Source organism: Pan paniscus, chromosome 1 (assembly GCF_029289425.2).
Source record: "Pan paniscus chromosome 1, NHGRI_mPanPan1-v2.0_pri, whole genome shotgun sequence".
Lineage (NCBI taxonomy): Eukaryota > Metazoa > Chordata > Mammalia > Primates > Hominidae > Pan > Pan paniscus.
The window spans coordinates 20492942-20511992 of record NC_073249.2 but is presented as its reverse complement, the minus strand read 5'-3'; the positions used below and the strand labels follow the sequence as shown (position 1 = coordinate 20511992).

Sequence of the window (19051 nt, the reverse complement as noted above, 5' to 3'; positions counted from 1 at the left end):
TTTTAGGACTATTATACAATTTTCAAACATATATTAAAATAATATATTCATAAAAATATAACTCAAAGAAAGTTAACTGCAGATCATTTCTTATTTGACAATGCTTTTCATATAATCTAACGTATTAGGCTTGGCATGGTGGCTTATGCCTGTAATCCTAGCACTTTGGGAGACTGAGGCTGGTGGATTGCTTGAGCCCAGGAGTTCAAGGTCAGCCTGGGCAACAGAGCAGGACCCCATCTTTACAAAAAACACAAAAAAATTAGCTAGGTAGGGTGGTGTGCACCTGTAATCCCAGCTACCTGGGAGGCTGAGGTAGGAGGATTGCATGAGTCTGGGAAGTTGAGGCTGCAGTGAGCTGTGACTGTGCCACTGCACTCTAGCCTGGGCAACAGAGCGAGAGCCTGTTTCAAAAAAAATTAAAATATATTAAGTAAGCATGTTTATTTGTCTTTTGGATGCTGTATGGGCCCTCTGTAGCATCCCAAATTTAGTTTGAGGTTTAAAGAGAGTTAATTTTGAATTTTAAATTTGATTTTGGGAAGGCCGTCAAATATGTCAAAGGTTTAAAACATTTAATCAAAGTATGACCACAGGTCGCTGTAAAATAATAGCCATTTGTTAGTGATAATTAAAAGGTTTTAAAAAGCAAAAACTTTTACTCTTTGATAAAGAGGAGACCCAGTCTTCCCAAAGATTAAAATATCTAATAAAGACAGCATTAGACAGAATCTATCTCTCCTTTTCTCCTCTTGCTGTCTCATTTTTTTTGAGATGTCTCTAAAAGTGAACAAAAATTTTTTATTATCTCTTATTATTACTTTACAAAAATCTTGTTTAAAAGAGAAAACCAAAGTTTGCTTTTGTATTAACAAATTATCAATATTAAAGCTGATTTTAATAAAACCTTATAAACAAACTAATCTCAGTTTTTGACCATGCAGATTTCATAAATGTTTTATAATCTCTTACAAAATTTTAAAAATTCTTTTTCTTCCTGACTTTTAATATTATTTAGTTTTATTTATATCTTTTAAAATTCTTTTATTGTAAAATAATATTTAAGTAACTTCTAAACTGGACAAAGTAATTTTTTCTCAGCAGCTATGTATTTGTATTCTTTTACAGCTTTTTTTTTTATCAAAGCATGTCTTTTTTGTTAGTACACTTTGTATATAGAATTCTCTTATATATGTAGTTTTAATTACATATGTTAACTATAATTTTAACTCTTAGTCACCCTAATTTTCAGTAAAAGTCTAAAAAGTAATTCTGAACTGTTTTATATCAGTATTTATAGATGAAAACCATTTTATAATTTTTACAAAGATATGTTTGCTCAAATTTTTGTTCATTAACAGATCTACATATATTTAGCTTTTTTATATCACAGAAAAATAAGATGCCAAATTATATAAACTTAAATTTATGTTTAATAATTAATGTTTTAGTATTTTAACATACTTGTAAAAAAACTCAGACATTTTATGATTATCTGGTACTTAATTTAAAATAATATGACTTTAAGATTTAAATTACTGAAAAGAATATTAATACTATGATACAAGTACCCTTTCTAATGTTTTTCCCAGTCATCCTGGGTCTCAAGTAGCCACATGACACCTAGGATGGCTATAAGGGGAGGTCCCATCTGGGTCCTAAATTTACATACTAGGTATAGAATTCAGGACAGAAGACAGCTATGAAGATGATGACTGGAGCATTCAGCCCTTCACAGAATGGCCAGGAGGCAAAGCTGGGCCAGGGAGAAAGGGGTCATTTTGAGCTTGACTGTGCCCTGTAGGTGGTGATATAGACACTGAGGACATGTCCCCATATGTTACCAAGGTCACCCGTCTGGACCCCAGAATCCAGAGGCTCGGAAAACAAAAACAAGCTCACAGTCAAATCAAGCAAATATCAAAAACATAACAGAAGCTGAAGTTTTATGACCTTAAAGCTTGAAGCAGAGATAGAATAAACCTGTCTGACCAGTAGACTCAGGCATAAATGTCTATATTATATTTAAGTGACAATTCTGAAGTCATTTTTTTATTTTATTTTACCAACAATTTAAAAACTAGCTTTCTTCATCAAATAGTATCACATACACATATAGACATATAGACACAAGCAGGTCTTAAAGCTTCCATGAAGAATTCTCATTTGTCAGCTTTCAAATAGTTTTTCTTTTCCCCATTCATACTATCAGTCTTAGAACTATCTGTTTTATTGCTCTAAGTAGTTGTTAGCTACTCCACAATCTGCCTCCTAAAGGGATGACTCTTAGGTGAAACAAGGTAGAAAATTCTCAAAAGCACAGAGCTGAGATTTTAGGCCTAAATATTGTACTATCAGTTGCTCAAACCAAGGGAAAAGGTTGTACATAAAGATCCGGTTAAGGCAGCATGGCCTGGAAAAGTACCTCAAACAAAGGCAAGACAATGTATGTACATTTAAAACAACAGTAAGAGTTTCTAGTGACCCAGTCCTCCCTCTCAGACACCCTTTCAAATGGAAATTTCTTTTAGAGATATAAATTTCTTCTATAAAAGTGTTTTGGGGCCGGGCGCGGTGGCTCACGTCTGTAATCCCAGCACTTTGGGAGGCCGAGGCGCGCGGATCATGAGGTCAGGAGATCGAGACCATCCTGGCTAACATGGTGAAACCCCGTCTCTACTAAAAATAGAAAAAATTAGCCTGGCATGGTGGTGGGCACCTGTAGTCCCAGCTACTCGGGAGGCTAAGGCAGGAGAATGGCGTGAACCCGGGAGGTGACGGTTGCAGTGAGCTGAGATCGCGCCACTGCACTCCAGACTGGGCAACAGAGCGAGACTCCATCTCTGAAAAAAAAGTGTTTTAAGATAGCCAGCTAAATGCCAGAAAAGTATATTTTAGAGACTGTTTTAGTTTAATAGGTGGTCTTCTTAACTTAGCTAATTTTTCTTAGCTAAAATTACTGAGTTCAGGATGGAGCTCATTAAGAAACACAGCAATTAAAGCATTCTCTATACCTGGACTTAGCATGGATAGCTTTGAAAAAGAATCAAGGCCATTTAACCTGAGGGCCTACTTTTTATAAACACTCTATCCAGGATAGCTTTCTTTTTGCCTTTGGTTGGGATATGTGTAAGGAAAATAAATCTTAGGACCCCAAATCACTGAGCCAAGGGAAAAGTCAAGCTGGGACCTATGTCAGGCACCCTGCCTCCCATTTCATTCCTAAATAAGATAGCTACAAAGATAAAAAGCGACATACCTCCCTCACAATTTGCCCACAAGGAAATTCTTGGTGGACAAAGGAAAGATAGAACTCCAAGTCTCCTTCTGAGGCTCACCTTAGACAAATGCATATCTGACTGCTTCCTCTGCCCTATTGTTTATGTAAAAATGAAGATTCACTGAGCCAGACTATATTTTGTATTCAGTGGAAGGCTCATCAAGGACTCAAAATAATGCAACCTTTTGTTTTATGACCTGGAAGCCCCCACCTCAAGTTGTCCCGCCTTACCAGACCAAACCAATGTACATCTTACACATATAGACTGATGTCTCATGTCTCCCTAAAATGTATAAAAGCAAGCTGTAACCCAACCACCTTGGGCACATGTCAGGAACCCCTGAGGTTGTGTCATGGTCACACGCTTAATCTTGGCAAAATAAACTCTCTAAATTGATTGAGACCTGTCTCAGATATTTGGGGTTCACAAATAGTAACTAAGCCAAAAAGTTGGTAAATTTTCTTACCAATTAGTCACTTAAGTGTTTTTTTTTTTTTTTTTTTTTTTTTTAGATAGAGTCTTGCCCTGTCACCCAGGGAGTCACCTGGAGTGCAATGGTGTGATCTTGGCTCACTGCAACCTCTGCCTCCTGGGTTCAAGCGATCCTCCTGCCTCAGCCTCCCAAGCAGCTGGGATTATAGGTGCGCACCACAACACTCAGCTAATTTTTTTTTTTTTTTTTTTAAGTAGCGATGGGGTGTCCCCATATTGGCCAGGCTCGTGTTGAACTCGACCTCAAGTTACCACCTGCCTTGGCCTCCCAGAGTGCTAGGATAACAGGGGTCAGCCACTGTTTCTGGTCAGTCACTTAAGCTTTTTATTTGCCTTTTATAAAGAATTTTTTGTTTGCTTGTTTGTTTGTTTTGAGATGGAGTCTCACTCTGTTCCCCAGACTGGAGTGCAGTGGAGCGATCTCAGTTCACTGCAACCTTCACCTCCTGGGTTCGTGATTCTCCTGCCTCAGCCTCCCAAGTAGCTGAGACTGCAGGCACAAGCCACCATGTCCACCTAATTTTTTGTGTTTTTACTAGAGATGGGGTTTCACCATGTAGGCCAGGCTGGTCTTGAACTCCTGACCTCAAGTGATCTTCCCACCTTGGCCTCCCAAAATGCTGGCATTATAGGCATGAGCCACCACACCTGGCCAAGAGTTTTTTTTTTTTTTTTAATGAGGGAATAAAAGTATTGAAATCTTTTTAGAAGTTTCTGCACATCGGTAGGCATCCCTGGAAGAGCCTTCTTTAGGAGCCCTCATTTTAAAATGCACTTTGTGTGTGTGTGAAATCTGCTACAATAACACACATTTAAAAGTACAGTATTATTTATATGGAATGTTCCAGTGTAATTTTAAATTACCTTTAGTAAGATTTTGCCATTTCTGTAAGCATTTGCTGCTTTGGGGGCTCTTGGGGGCCTAATTCCTACACATGTAAGTGTAGGTGTAGCCAAAAGGTGGTGTATTCAATTCTGCAGAAATTAAGCAATTAAGCATCTCATTTTTATACATTGAATGCCTTTGGCTCTCAGATCCCCTTGATTGACTTAGCTAATGATTTTTTTCCCCTGCCTAGGTATGTAAGAAAAAGAAACAAAGGGGCTAAAATGCAAAAGTCCCTGCAAATTTCTCACAGCTGGAGTTCACACTCCCTGCAGTATTGCCATTTACTGCCAGTTTCTGCCTGACCTAGTCAGACATCTGAGGCCTTTAACTGGATCCAAGTAAGTTAATTATTAGATCCAATCTGATCCTGGACCCAGTCCAGTTTCTGTCATGGCTTCCAAACCCAGTTTGGATCAAAAATTTGCTCAAAGGCCGGGCGCGGTGGGTCACGCCTATAATCCCAGCACTTCGGGAGGCCGAGACGGGCAGATCACCTGAGGTCAGGAGTTCGAGACCAGCCTGGCCAACATGGTGAAACCCCGTCTCTACTAAAAATACAAAAAATTAGCCGGGCACGATGGCATATGCCTGTAATGCCAGCTACTCAGGAGGCTGAGGCAGGAGAATTGCTTGAACCCAGGAGGCAGAGGTTGCAGTGAGTCGAGATTGCGCCATTGAACTTCAGCTTGGACGAGAAAAGCAAAACTCTATTTCAAAAACAAAAAAAAAGAAATTTTTTGCTCAAACTCAGATAACTCAAAACACAAATCTCTGGAACTTCAGAATCTGAGAGAGAATTCACCCATGATCCCCAGCTGCTGTGAGAGAGCAATGGATTCAATGGCCAGGGGGGTTACTTTACTTGGTCACTTGATGCTCTTGTTGGTCACTGGAGCCTCTACTTCAGATTCCACTTCTGACATCGTCTGTTAAAGAAATACTTTAGAGATATTAAATTTAATAGAGTTTAACTGAGCAAAGAATGATTCATGAATTGGGTTGCCCCCTGAACCAGAAGAGCTTCAGAGGGACTCTGGCACTACTTTGTGGTCAGTGAGGATTTATGGACAGAAAAAGGAAAGTGATGTACAGAAAATGGGTGAGATGCGGAAACAGCTAGATTGATTACAGCTTGGCATCTGCCTTATTTGAACAGTTAACTGCCTATGATTGGCTGGAACTCAGTGATTGGTACAAGGGTAGGTTACGGTCTGTTTACATAGCCACATCTCATTAGGTTACAGTTCATTATGTATGGAGAAACCTTTAGGCCAAACTTACAAGGAGGCGGCTTTAGGCTGAACTTAATTTTGCATTATTTTACGTGTTTTTTGGTTTAATTCCTTTCTAGGTATTTTATCCTTTTTGTTGCTATTGTAAATGGGTTTTCTCTATCATCTTATTAGCTAACTAGTTATCGTTTGTTTATATGAAAGCTAATAATTTGTATATGTTAGCATTATAGCCTATTACTTTACTGAATTATTTTATTGTTTGAGTTAGTTATATCATTGACTATCAAGAATTTTACTGGTACATGATCAAATCATCTGCAAATAGAAATGGTTTAGCCTCTTTTCAATTCTTATCTGTACAATCTGTTATTTCTTCCTATTACGTCGTTAATTAATATCTCCAGTATGCTGTTGAACGTGGTGGTGATAATGGGCATCCTTGCCTTGTTTCTAATCCTATTAGAAATGCTTCTAGTGCTTTAATGTTTTTCCATTAAGCAAGACGCTGCCTTTGGGACCTTTAGGACATATATACATACATATATATATGTATATATATACACATACACACCCATATATATTAACAAAAAATATTTTTATATATATATATAGTGTGTGTGTGTGTGTGTGTGTGTGTGTGTGTGTGTATAAAATACCCAAAGCAGAATGGTCTCGCAAGATGGCCAAATAGGAACAGCTCTGGTCTACAGCTCCCAGCGTGAGCGACGCAGAAGATGGGTGATTTCTGCATTTCCATCTGAGCTTTGAAGAGAGCAGTGGTTCTCCCAGCACGCAGCTGGAGATCTGAGAACGGGCAGACTGCCTCCTCAAGTGGGTCCCTGACCCCTGACCCCCGAGCAGCCTAACTGGGAGGCACCCCCCAGCAGGGGCAGACTGACACCTCACACGGCCGGGTACTCCAGCAGACCTGCAGCTGAGGGTCCTGTCTGTTAGAAAGAAAACTAACAAACAGAAAGGACATCCACACCAAAAACCCATCTGTACATCACCATCATCAAAGACCAAAAGTAGATAAAACCACAAAGATGGAGAAAAACCAGAGCAGAAAAACTGGAAACTCTAAAAAGCAGAGCGCCTCTCCTCCTCCAAAGGAACGCAGTTCCTCACCAGCAACGGAACAAAGCTGGACAGAGAATGACTTTGACGAGCTGAGAGAAGAAGGCTTCAGACAATCAAATTACTCCGAGCTATGGGAGGACATTCAAACCAAAGGCAAAGAAGTTGAAAACTTTGAAAAAAATTTAGAAGAATGTATAACTAGAATCACCAATACAGAGAAGTGCTTAAAGGAGCTGATGGAGCTGAAAACCAAGGCTCGAGAACTACATGAAGAATGCAGAAGCCTCAGGAGCTGATGTGATCAACTGGAAGAAAGGGTATAAGCGATGGAAGATGAAATGAATAAAATGAAGGGAGAAGGGAAGTTTAGAGAAAAAAGAATAAAAAGAAACGAGCAAAGCGTCCAAGAAATATGGGACTATGTGAAAAGACCAAATCTACGTCTGATTGGTGTACCTGAAAGTGACGGGGAGAATGGAACCAAGTTGGAAAACACTCTGCAGGGTATTATCCAGGAGAACTTCCCCAATCTAGCAAGGCAGGCCAACATTCAGATTCAGGAAATACAGAGAACGCCACAGAGATACTCCTCGAGAAGAGCAACACCAAGACACATAATTGTCAGATTCACCAAAGTTGAAATGAAGGAAAAAATGTTAAGGGCAGCCAGAGAGAAAGGTCGGGTTACCCTCAAAGGGAAGCCCGTCAGACTAACAGCAGATCTCTCGGCAGAAACTCTACAAGCCAGAAGAGAGTGGGGGCCAATATTCAACATTCTTAAAGAAAAGAATTTTCAACCCAGAATTTCATATCCAGCCAAACTAAGCTTCATAAGTAAAGGAGAAATAAAATACTTTACAGACAAGCAAATACTGAGAGATTTTGTCACCACCAGGCCTGCCCTACAAGAGCTCCTGAAGGAAGCACTAAACATGGAAAGGAACAACCGGTACCAGCCGCTGCAAAATCATGCCAAAATGTAAAGACCATCGAGACTAGGAAGAAACTGCATCAACTAACAAGCAAAACAACCAGCTAACATCATAATGACAGGATCAAATTCACACATAACAATATTAACTTTAAGTGTCATTGGACTAAATGCTCCAATTAAAAGACACAGACTGTCAAATTGGATAAAGAGTCAAGACCCATCAATGTGCTGTATTCAGGAAACCCATCTCATGGGCAGAGACACACATAGGCTCAAAATAAAAGGATGAAGATCTACCAAGAAAATGGAAAACAAAAAAAGGAAGGAGTTGCAATCCTAGTGTCTGATAAAACAGACTTTAAACCAACAAAGATCAAAAGAGACAAAGAAGGCCATTAATTAATGGTAAAGGGATCAATTCAACAAGAAGAGCTAACTATCCTAAATATATATGCACCCAATACAGGAGCACCCAGATTCATAAAGCAAGTCCTGAGTGACCTATAAGGAGGCTTAGACTCCCACACATTAATAATGGGAGACTTTAACACCCCACTGTCAACATTAGACAGATCAACGAGACAGAAAGTCAACAAGGATACCCAGGAATTGAACTCAGCTCTGCACCAAGCAGACCTAATAGACATCTACAGAACTCTCCACCCCAAATCAACAGAATATACATTTTTTTCAGCACCACACCACACCTATTCCAAAATTGACCACATAGTTGGAAGTAAAGCTCTCCTCAGCAAATGTAAAAGAACAGAAATTATAACAAACTATCTCTCAGACCACAGTGCAATCAACCTGGAACTCAGGATTAAGAATCTCACTCAAAACCACTCAACTACATGGAAACTGAACAACCTGCTCCTGAATGACTACTGGGTACATAACGAAATGAAGGCAGAAATAAAGATGTTCTTTGAAACCAATGAGAACAAAGACACAACATACCAGAATCTCTGGGACACATTCAAAGCAGTGTGTAGAGGGAAATTTATAGCACTAAATGCCCACAAGAGAAAGCAGGAAAGATCCAAAATTGACACCCTAACATCACAATTAAAAGAACTAGAAAAGCAAGAGCAAACATATTCAAAAGCTAGCAGAAGGCAAGAAATAACTAAGATCAGAGCAGAACTGAAGGAAATAGAGACACAAAAAACCCTTCAAAAAATTAACGAATCCAGGAGCTGGTTTTTTGAAAGGATCAACAAAATTGATAGACCGCTAGCAAGACTAATAAAGAAAAAAGAGAGAAGAATCAAATAGACGCAATAAAAAATGATAAAGGGGATATCACCACCGATCCCACAGAAATACAAACTACCATCAGAGAATACTACAAACACCTCTACGCAAATAAACTAGAAAATCTAGAAGAAATGGATAAATTCCTTGACACATACACTCTCCCAAGACTAAACCAGGAAGAAGTTGAATCTCTGAATAGACCAATAGTAGGAGCTGAAATTGAGGCAATAATCAATAGCTTACCAACCAAAAAGAGTCCAGGACCAGATGGATTCACAGCCAAATTCTACCACAGGTACAAGGAGGAACTGGTACCATTCCTTCTGAAACTATTCCAATCAATAGAAAAAGAGTGAATCCTCCCTAACTCATTTTATGAGGCCAGCATCATCCTGATACCAAAGCCGGGCAGAGACACAACCAAAAAAGAGAATTTTAGACCAATATCCTTGATGAACATTGATGCAAAAATCCTCAATAAAATACTGGCAAACTGAATCCGGCAGCACATCAAAAAGCTTATCCACCATGATCAAGTGGGCTTCATCCCTGGGATGCAAGCCTGGTTCAATATACGCAAATCAATAAATGTAATCCAGCATATAAACAGAACCAAAGATAAAAACCACATGATTATCTCAATAGATGCAGAAAAGGCCTTTGACAAAATTCAACAACCCTTCATGCTAAAAACTCTCAATAAATTAGGTATTGATGGGACGTATCTCAAAATAATAAGAGCTATCTATGACAAACCCACAGCCAATATCATACTGAATGGGCAAAAACTGGAAGCATTCCCTTTGAAAACTGGCACAAGACAGGGATGCCCTCTCTCACCACTCCTATTCAACATAGTGTTGGAAGTTCTGGCCAGGGCAATGAGGCAGGAGAAGGAAATAAAGGGCATTCAATTAGGAAAAGAGGAAGTCAAATTGTCCCTGTTTGCAGACGACATGATTGTATATCTAGAAAACCCCATTGTCTCAGCCCAAAATCTCCTTAAGCTGATAAGCAACTTCAGCAAAGTCTCAGGATACAAAATCAATGTACAAAAATCACAAGCATTCTTATATACCAACAACAGACAAACAGAGAGCCAAATCATGAGTGAACTCCCATTCACAATTGCTTCAAAGAGAATAAAATACCTAGGAATCCAACTTACAAGGGATGTGAAGGACCTCTTCAAGGAGAACTAAAAACCACTGCTCAAGGAAATAAAAGAGGATACAAACAAATGGAAGAACATTCCATGCTCATGGGTAGGAAGAATCAATATCGTGAAAATGGCCATACTGCCCAAGGTAATTTACAGATTCAGTGCCATCCCCATCAAGCTACCAATGACTTTCTTCACAGAATTGGAAAAAACTACTTTAAAGTTCATATGGAACCAAAAAAGAGCCCGCATCGCCAAGTCAATCCTAAGCCAAAAGAACAAAGCTGGAGGCGTCACACTACCTGACTTCAAACTATACTACAAGGCTACAGTAACCAAAACAGCATGGTACTGGTACCAAAACAGAGATATAGATCAATGGAACAGAACAGAGCCCTCAGAAATAATGCCGCATTATCTGATCTTTGACAAACCTGACAAAAACAAGCAATGGGGAAAGGATTCCCTATTTAATAAATGGTGCTGGGAAAACTGGCTAGCCATATGTAGAAAGCTGAAACTGGATCCTTTCCTTACACCTTATACAAAAATTAATTCAAGATGGGTTAAAGACTTAAATGTTAGACCTAAAACCATAAAAACCCTAGAAGAAAACCTAGGCATTACCATTCAGGACATAGGCATGGGCAAGGACTTCATGTCTAAAATACCAAAAGCAATGGCAACAAAAGCCAAAATTGACAAATGGGATCTAATTAAACTAAAGAGCTTCTGCACAGCAAAAGAAACTACCATCAGAGTGAACAGGCAACCTACAAAATGGGAGAAAATTTTCACAACCTACTCATCTGACAAAGGGCTAATATCCAGAATCTACAATGAACTCAAACAAATTTACAAGAAAAAAACAAACAACCCCATCAAAAAGTGGGCAAAGGACATGAACAGACACTTCTCAAAAGAAGACATTTATGCAGCCAAAAAACACATGAAAAAATGCTCACCATCACTGGCCATCAGAGAAATGCAAATCAAAACCACAATGAGATACCATTTCACACCAGTTAGAATGGCAATCATTAAAAAGTCAGGAAACAACAGGTGCTGGAGAGGATATGGAGAAATAGGAACACTTTTACACTGTTGGTGGGACTGTAAACTAGTTCAACCATTGTGGAAGTCAGTGTGGCGATTCCTCAGGGATCTAGAACTAGAAATACCATTTGACCCAGCCATCCCATTACTGGGTATATACCCAAAGGACTATAAATCATGCTGCTATAAAGACACATGCACACGTATGTTTATTGCGGCATTATTCACAATAGCAAAGACTTGGAACCAACCCACATGTCCAACAATGATAGACTGGATTAAGAAAATGTGGCACATATACACCATGGAATACTATTCAGCCATACAAAATGATGAGTTCATGTCCTTTGTAGGGACATGCATGAAATTGGAAATCATCATTCTCAGTAAACTATCGCAAGAACAAAAAACCAAACACCGCATATTCTCACTCATGGGTGGGAGTTGAACAATGAGAACACATGGACACAGGAAGGGGAACATCACACTCTGGGGACTGTTGTGGGGTGGGGGGAGGTGGGAGGGATAGCATTGGGAGATATACCTAATGCTAGATGATGAGTTAGTGGGTGCAGCGCACCACCATGGCACATGCATACATATGTAACTAACCTGCACATTGTGCACATGTACCCTAAAACTTAAAGTATAATAATAATAAATAAATAAATAAAATAAAATACCCAAAGCTGGAGTTTGCATCTCCTGCAATGTTGCCATATACTGCCAGGGTCTGCCTGACCTAGTTGGATATCTGAGTCTGACTATATATATATAAAGGTATCGATTAATTTCTTTTTTCTTCCTTTTTTTTTTAACCAGGAATGGATGATGAATGTTGTGATATTTTAAGGTACATATTTGGTGTTTGACCCGTTTCCTGGCATACAACTTCTAAAATTCTTGGAATTTCCAAAGTGAGGTGTCTTTTTTATGCTATTGGGTTGACTGATGGCAGGCAACTCCTAGGTAGCTTCAGGTGGGGGCTGGTCACCAAAAAGACCAATGCAGGATTAGAGAGTTGGGATTTTCAGCCCCACTGCCCAATCTCCAGGGAGGGGAGATGCTGAAGGTTGAGTTGATCACCAGTGGCCAGTGGTTTAATCAATCATGCCTATGTAATAAAGCCTCCATAAAACTCCAAAGGGACTGGGTTCAGATATCTTGTGGATAGCTGAATATGTGGCGGTTTCAGTGCCCAGGGAAGGCATGGAAGCTCTGCTCCCCTTGCCATTCTGTAATTCTTTGTACTATCCTTTTTTTGTTTTTGGCATGCACCAACACGCTCGGCTAATTTTTTTATTTCTACTTTTTGTAGAGATAGGGGTTCTCACTATGTTGCCTAGGCTGATCTCAAACTGTTGGCCTCAAGCAATCCTCCCACCTCGGCCTCCCAAAGTGCTGGGATTTACAGGTGTGAGCCACCATGCCCAGCCTGTAATATTCTTTATAATAAACTGGAAAAACATAAGTAAGTTCTATGAGCCACTCTAGCAAATTAATCAAACCCAAGGAGAGGTCGTACGATGCCTGTTTTATAGTCAGTCAGTTAGAAGCATGGGCAAAACAACCTGGGGCTTGCTACTGGCATTGGAAGTGGGAGCAGTCTTATAGAACTGACCCAACTGTGGGATCTGACCCTATCTCCAGGTGGATGCTGTTAGAACTGAATTGAAGCATACTCAGCTTGTGTCTGCTGTAGATTTGATTGCTTGCTTGCTGTGTGGAGAAATCCCCACACATTTGGTCATGGAAGTCTTCTGTGTTGATTGTAGTATGAGAGTGGAGGAAGACCAGTTTGAGTTTTTTGTACTCTCAGAAGATGTTAAATATTATAAAAGGTTTTATAACCTCTATGGAGACAATTACATGATTTTTCTCCTCAAATCTACTAATATGGTGTATTAATTGCATTAATGGGTCTCCTAATATTCCTAATTTGCTGGGTTTTCAGCAAATCAACTTTGAATTGCTGGAATAATTGCCACTTGGCCATGGTGTATTATTTTCTTAATGCGGTGTTGAATTCTGTTTATAAACAGTTTATTTTAAAATTTTGCATCAATTTTCATACATAATATTGGTTTGTAATTTTATTTTTTTCTGCTCTGTAACAAGTTCAGGAATCAATATTATACTTGCTTCACAAAAATAATTAGGAAAATATCCTTCATTTGCTATGGAACAATGTAGAGATTACCTTATCTTTGAAGTTTTGGTAGAATTTCCCTCTGAAATGATCTAGGTCTCGTGCATTTTGGAGGATAGTTCCTTGATAACTTCTTCCACATATTCTACAGATACTAATCTGTTTAAGCTATGTAAATTTCAACAAGTCAATTTTGGCTAACTGTATTTCCTTAGGACGTTATCCATTTCACCTAATTTTTCAAATTTATTTGCACAAAGTTTTCAAAATAGCCTCTTGTGATTTATTTTCTCTTGTTTCAATAGTTATTTCTCCTTATTTCTTATTTTGTATTTTTGAATTCCTTCTTCTTTTTTTTCTTAAGTTAGCTAATGGCTTGTTTATTTTGTTAATTATCTTTTTTTTTTTTTTTTTTTTTTTTTTGAGACGGAGTCTCACTCTGTCACCCAGGCTGGAGTGCAATGGCGTGGTCTCAGCTCACTGCAACCTCCGCCTCCCGGGTTCAAGCGATTCTTCTGCCTCAGCCTCCTGAGTAGCTGAGACTACAGGCACATGCCACCACACCTGGCTAATTTTTGTATTTTTAGTAGAGACGGGATTTCACTATGTTGGCCAAGCTGGTCTCAAACTCCTGACTTCGTGATCTGCCTGCCTCAGCCTCCCAAAGTGCTGGGATTACAGGCGTGAGCCACCGCGCCTGGCCAATTAACTTTAAACACCAGGAATTTGATTTGAAATAGATCTAACTAGATCTATTTTTTTTTCCCTGTCACACTAATTTATTTTAGCTTCAATTTTTCTTTTGTTGTGTTTTCTTTCTTTTTTTTTCTGGCTTTCTGAGCTGGGAATTTAATTCATTTATTTAAAATCTTTGATTTTTAATGGTAAATGTGATTAAGGCTATGAATTTCCCTATGGTTACTGCTTTAAATAATCATATTTCAAATATCTCATATATTCTGATACATTGTGTTTTAATTATCAATATGTTTTAGAAATTTTATAATTTCATTTTATATTTCTCTTTTCATCCAAGAGTCCTTAGAGAAAGCTTTTACATTTCTAGGTGAAATGGGCTTTTTTTGCTGCTTTTGTTGTCAATAATTTCTAGTTTTATTACACTGTGAACAAAGATTTGTTTTGATGGAATATTTGGTAATATTGGTAGAATATTTGGTAATATTTCTACTTTATTGAACTTACTGATATTTCTTTATGACCTGACATATAATCAATTTTGGGAATGATCCTTGTACCTTGAGAAGAAATTGTATTTTCTATTGTCAGGCTGAAAACTTTCATATACATTCTTAAGATATACCGTATTGATTATAGTGTTTAGTTCTTCTATATCTTCATTTTAGTTCTATATCTTCATTTTAGTTCACTAGCTCTGTCTTATTCCCAGGGGGAATTACTAATCTCCCATTAGTAATGTGTTTTTATCTGTTTCTTGGCATCTCTTGTGATTATTATTTTATAATTGTGGTGGATTTTTTTTTGCATTATTTGATGTGATTCATGATAGAAATAGCTTCATTGTGATTTGTGACTTTTAGTTTTAAAAAGTATGAACTTTTTTTTTTTTTGAGACAAGGTCTCACTCTGTCACTCAGCCTGGAGTGCAGTGGCATGATCATGATTCACTGCAGTCAACATCTTAGGCTCAAGCAATCTTCCCACAGCAGACTCCCAAGTAGCTGGGACTACAGGTGTGCACCACCACACTCAGCTCATTAACAAAAATCTTTTTTGTAAATATAGGGGCCTTGCTTTGTTGCCCAGGGTGGTCTTGAACTCCTAGGCTCAAGTGATCCTCCTGCATTGGTCTTCCAAAGTGTTGGGATTACAGGCGTCAGCCACCACTCCAGGTGGACATTTTTTTAAAAAAGCCCGCTTTACTTTCTCTCTGGAATGCTTCCCCACACCTTGCCCCCTTCCTGTGGATAATTCCTGCTTATCTTTCCCACTGGGGTCCACTGTGGCTTCCCACAACTCAAGTTGTCTCTGTCTTATCTTTCTCATAATTAATATATACACTCATTAAATCATTCTATATACATTAAGTTCCTATGATGTGCCAGGCATGATTCCAAGTACTGAGGAAGAAGTTGTGAAAATAAAGCAAGGGACTTCCCTCAGGCAGCTCACCATCACCATTTATTGTCCTTTCCTAACATTTTACACACATTATAGTTTAATATCATCTGCTTATCACCTATAAGCTTCATGAGAAAATGGACGGTGTTTGTTTTGTGTACTGTTCAAATCCCAGCACTTATTACAGTGGTCACAACATAGTTGACATTCAGTAAGTATATATTAAATGAATCTACATCTGTCTGTATTTATTATTTTATTTTATGTATTTTATGTGTGTGTGTATATATACATATACATATATATATATATACGTATATATATATATATGTGTATATGTATATATATTCCAGATTGTTGGAAACTGGTCACAATCACGCATCAAAAAATATGTTTTTTTCAGTTTGACTATGAATTTTTTCTCACCCAGGCACAGTCTGAAATCCATCATGACGAACTGTCACTAAGAAATAGAGAGCGCTTCATTTCCTATTCAGGAAAAATTCCAGTTCTCATTTTCACCTTTGACAAAGAGAGTTCATTTTTATTTTCCTCTCCAGGGATTAGAAAGTTTGGAACCAGGTGGCACTCTTGTGGGCATCCTGAAATGACACTGGCTGCTGTCCATTAGGAAGGCTGTGGTGAGGCCTTGCTATCAGTGCGGATGACAGGGCTGGAAGGAACTGAAGTCAAGAGTTAGTCTTTTCAGGCCACTGAAACAAAAGCATTTCCTTTCACTGGGAGGATTTTTGGAAGAACAAAGAATTTGAGATCTTTTAAACTGTCCAAAATGCCTATTTGATATATCTACTTTGAATGGATGCCTGGAACTGCTCTGTTTGCTTCTGTAATAACATCATGCGTCAATCTCCTGGCTACCAAGAAGTACAAAGCATTTTACAAGGATAAAGCCAGAAAGTCTTAGAACACAAACTATTCATAAGCAACAGATTCTCTAGAACTGAAATGACCTCTCGTCCTCTTGGGCCCTGTGGTATGTTAGTATCACTTTAGTGTAAATATTCTCAGATGTTAGGGAGAATATCTAAGTAATTTGTGATCTACACACACCTCCTTAGAATATGTTTAGTTCTACTCTGGAGAGGGATAGGTAGGATGGGGAGGAGAAAGCCATATTTATCACTTACCACTCCAACTTACCTCATCATTACAAAACATCAATGCCAAGGTGAACTACTGTTACTGAGTTATGCTGGAGGCATGCTCTCTGACATCTTGATGTAGGAAAAAGTTGAGAGTCAGCTTTAGTGGAATGATCTTACCATAAACAGATACTTTATTGGTGGCCAGTCATTTCAGTTAATGAGAGTGGCGCCCTACTTCCTTCTCAACCTAATCCAGTTATGTGTTTCTGGACACAGGAACTGTTCCATGGACAGCTCCCATGAATCCAGCCAGTCATTCAAAAAGTTAATTCAAGATCACAAGAACTGGATACAATAAAAAATTGGGGTAATTCCATGCCCTCCATTAGCACATTGGACCAGCAGGGTAGTGTCATGTCTGAATATAAAGGATAGGACATATGTATCAATCATTTCATCTGGGCTGACCTCCTTTGAGAACATTATGTCTGTTCTTATTCTACATAGTATAGATAGCTCAGTATTTAAAAATAGGATTCCAAAAGACCATTTCCTTGGGGACACTTAAATTAGAGATCATAATGAGAACCTGGGGAGGTGACAGGAAGTGGTGATACCCTGAGTTCCCCCACGTCCTGCAAAAAAGATGCATCCATTGCTTTCCAGTGAATGGGCTTAGGAGAAAGAACAGCTTTGAAACAGGGAGAATCAAGAAGTTTGCTTGTAGCCATGCTGGGAAGATGGTAGGTTGATGCAAATAAGTTTCAAGGACAGATGGAATCTACAATTAAGGTTTGGACAGCTTGGGAAGTATATTAGTTATCTATTGCCACCCAAAAAATTAGCCCAGAATGTAATGGCTGAAAACAACAAGTTTATGTGAGTTAGGAATTAGGAGCAGTTTCATTGGGTGGTTCTGACTCATGAGACTCATGAATTCCAGGAGGCAGGATTATTGGGGCTGTCTTAGATATGCCCTTTGCCAGCCTAGAAGAGTGTAGAAAAAGCTGAGCTTCAGTAAGCATCAAAACTGCCTTTATCAACTGGATAAAGAAATGGGTTGAAACAAGTAATAGACAAGTAGAGGCCCAGAGTCTTAGGGAACTTTCTGAAAGGAGGGAAGCATATGCAGAATAAGTACAAGGTGGTTTAAAGCTCAGATGCAGACTATGTGAGAGAAGTTAGAAAACTGTCTTTCTCATCCAGAAGCCTAGAGTCTAAGGTGTGAACCAGGAGGACCAGGTTGGTTGTAGACTGCTACAAACACTTCCGCCAGAACACGAACTGGGAATGTCCACTGCAGGTGACCCTGGATGCTCACTGCAGGAGGGAGTGCATCTCTTACTAGGCAGGGAAGCAGGTTTTGAGAGGGAGTGAACTAAATCTGGTGTCAGCACCAACTCAAATCAGCCAGTTGAGAGATCAAAAGGAAGTATGGCTTTAAAACAGAATATATCGTCTAAAAGGTTTGCAATTTAATTTTATAAAGCCCTTTAATGGCATCTATTCTACAGCACCTATGTTGGAGGGGGTATATGAGAGTAGAAGGAGGAGGAGTGGAGTATCCTGATGGCTTCACCAGCCATGTCAATATTTGGTTACAGTTCAGATCAAGTGAGACTTAGAAAAACATCCTTCTATATTCCTGCATCATTTTGCTTTCCTATCTATCCATTGGTTGATCAATCCATGTATTCATCAATCCATGCATTCATCCAATGTTTATTGATCATTTACTTTGTGCCTTGATTCTCTAAAGAAACAATAAAAACTGTTGGATTTTCAATTTATAAAATCGTGTGTTTTCCAAAAGTCATTAGCACACTATTCTGTTTCTGGAGTATATTATCACACTAATCAAGGAAAAGGGAACTAATATTTACTGAGGCTCAAAATGACACAATTAATAATTGGGCTGGGTGTGGCGGCTCACGCCTGTAGTCCCAGCACTTTGGAAAGCTGAGGTTGGTGAATCACTTGAGGTCTGGAGTTCGAGACCAGCCTGGCCAACATGGTGAAACCCCACCTCTACTAAAAATATAAAAATTAGCTGGGCATGGTGGTGCACACTTGTAATCCCAGCTACTTGGGAGGCTAAGGAGGGAGGATCACTTGAACCCTGGGGGTGGAGTTTGCAGTGAGCTGAGATCACACCACTGCACTCCAGCCTGGGCGACAGAACATGACTCTGTCTTAAAACAAAACAAAAAACATACAAGCAAACAACAACAACAACAAAAATGATAAAATTGCAACTGAATTCAGGTTGGCCAGTCCTTTTGATTTACCTTTAAATAATTTATCTTT

At 38.9% G+C, this 19051-nt stretch overlaps 1 long non-coding RNA gene across 1 annotated transcript in view; it reads left to right on the top strand.

The window, feature by feature from the left end:
• Positions 1-18516, top strand: part of LOC129394803 (uncharacterized) — a 77083-nt gene extending 58567 nt beyond the window's left edge. The window contains exon 3 of the long non-coding RNA XR_010109927.1: positions 16199-18516. This is a non-coding gene — a long non-coding RNA (uncharacterized LOC129394803). The remainder of the gene's footprint in view (positions 1-16198) is intronic.
• Positions 18517-19051: the final 535 nt, after the last annotated feature.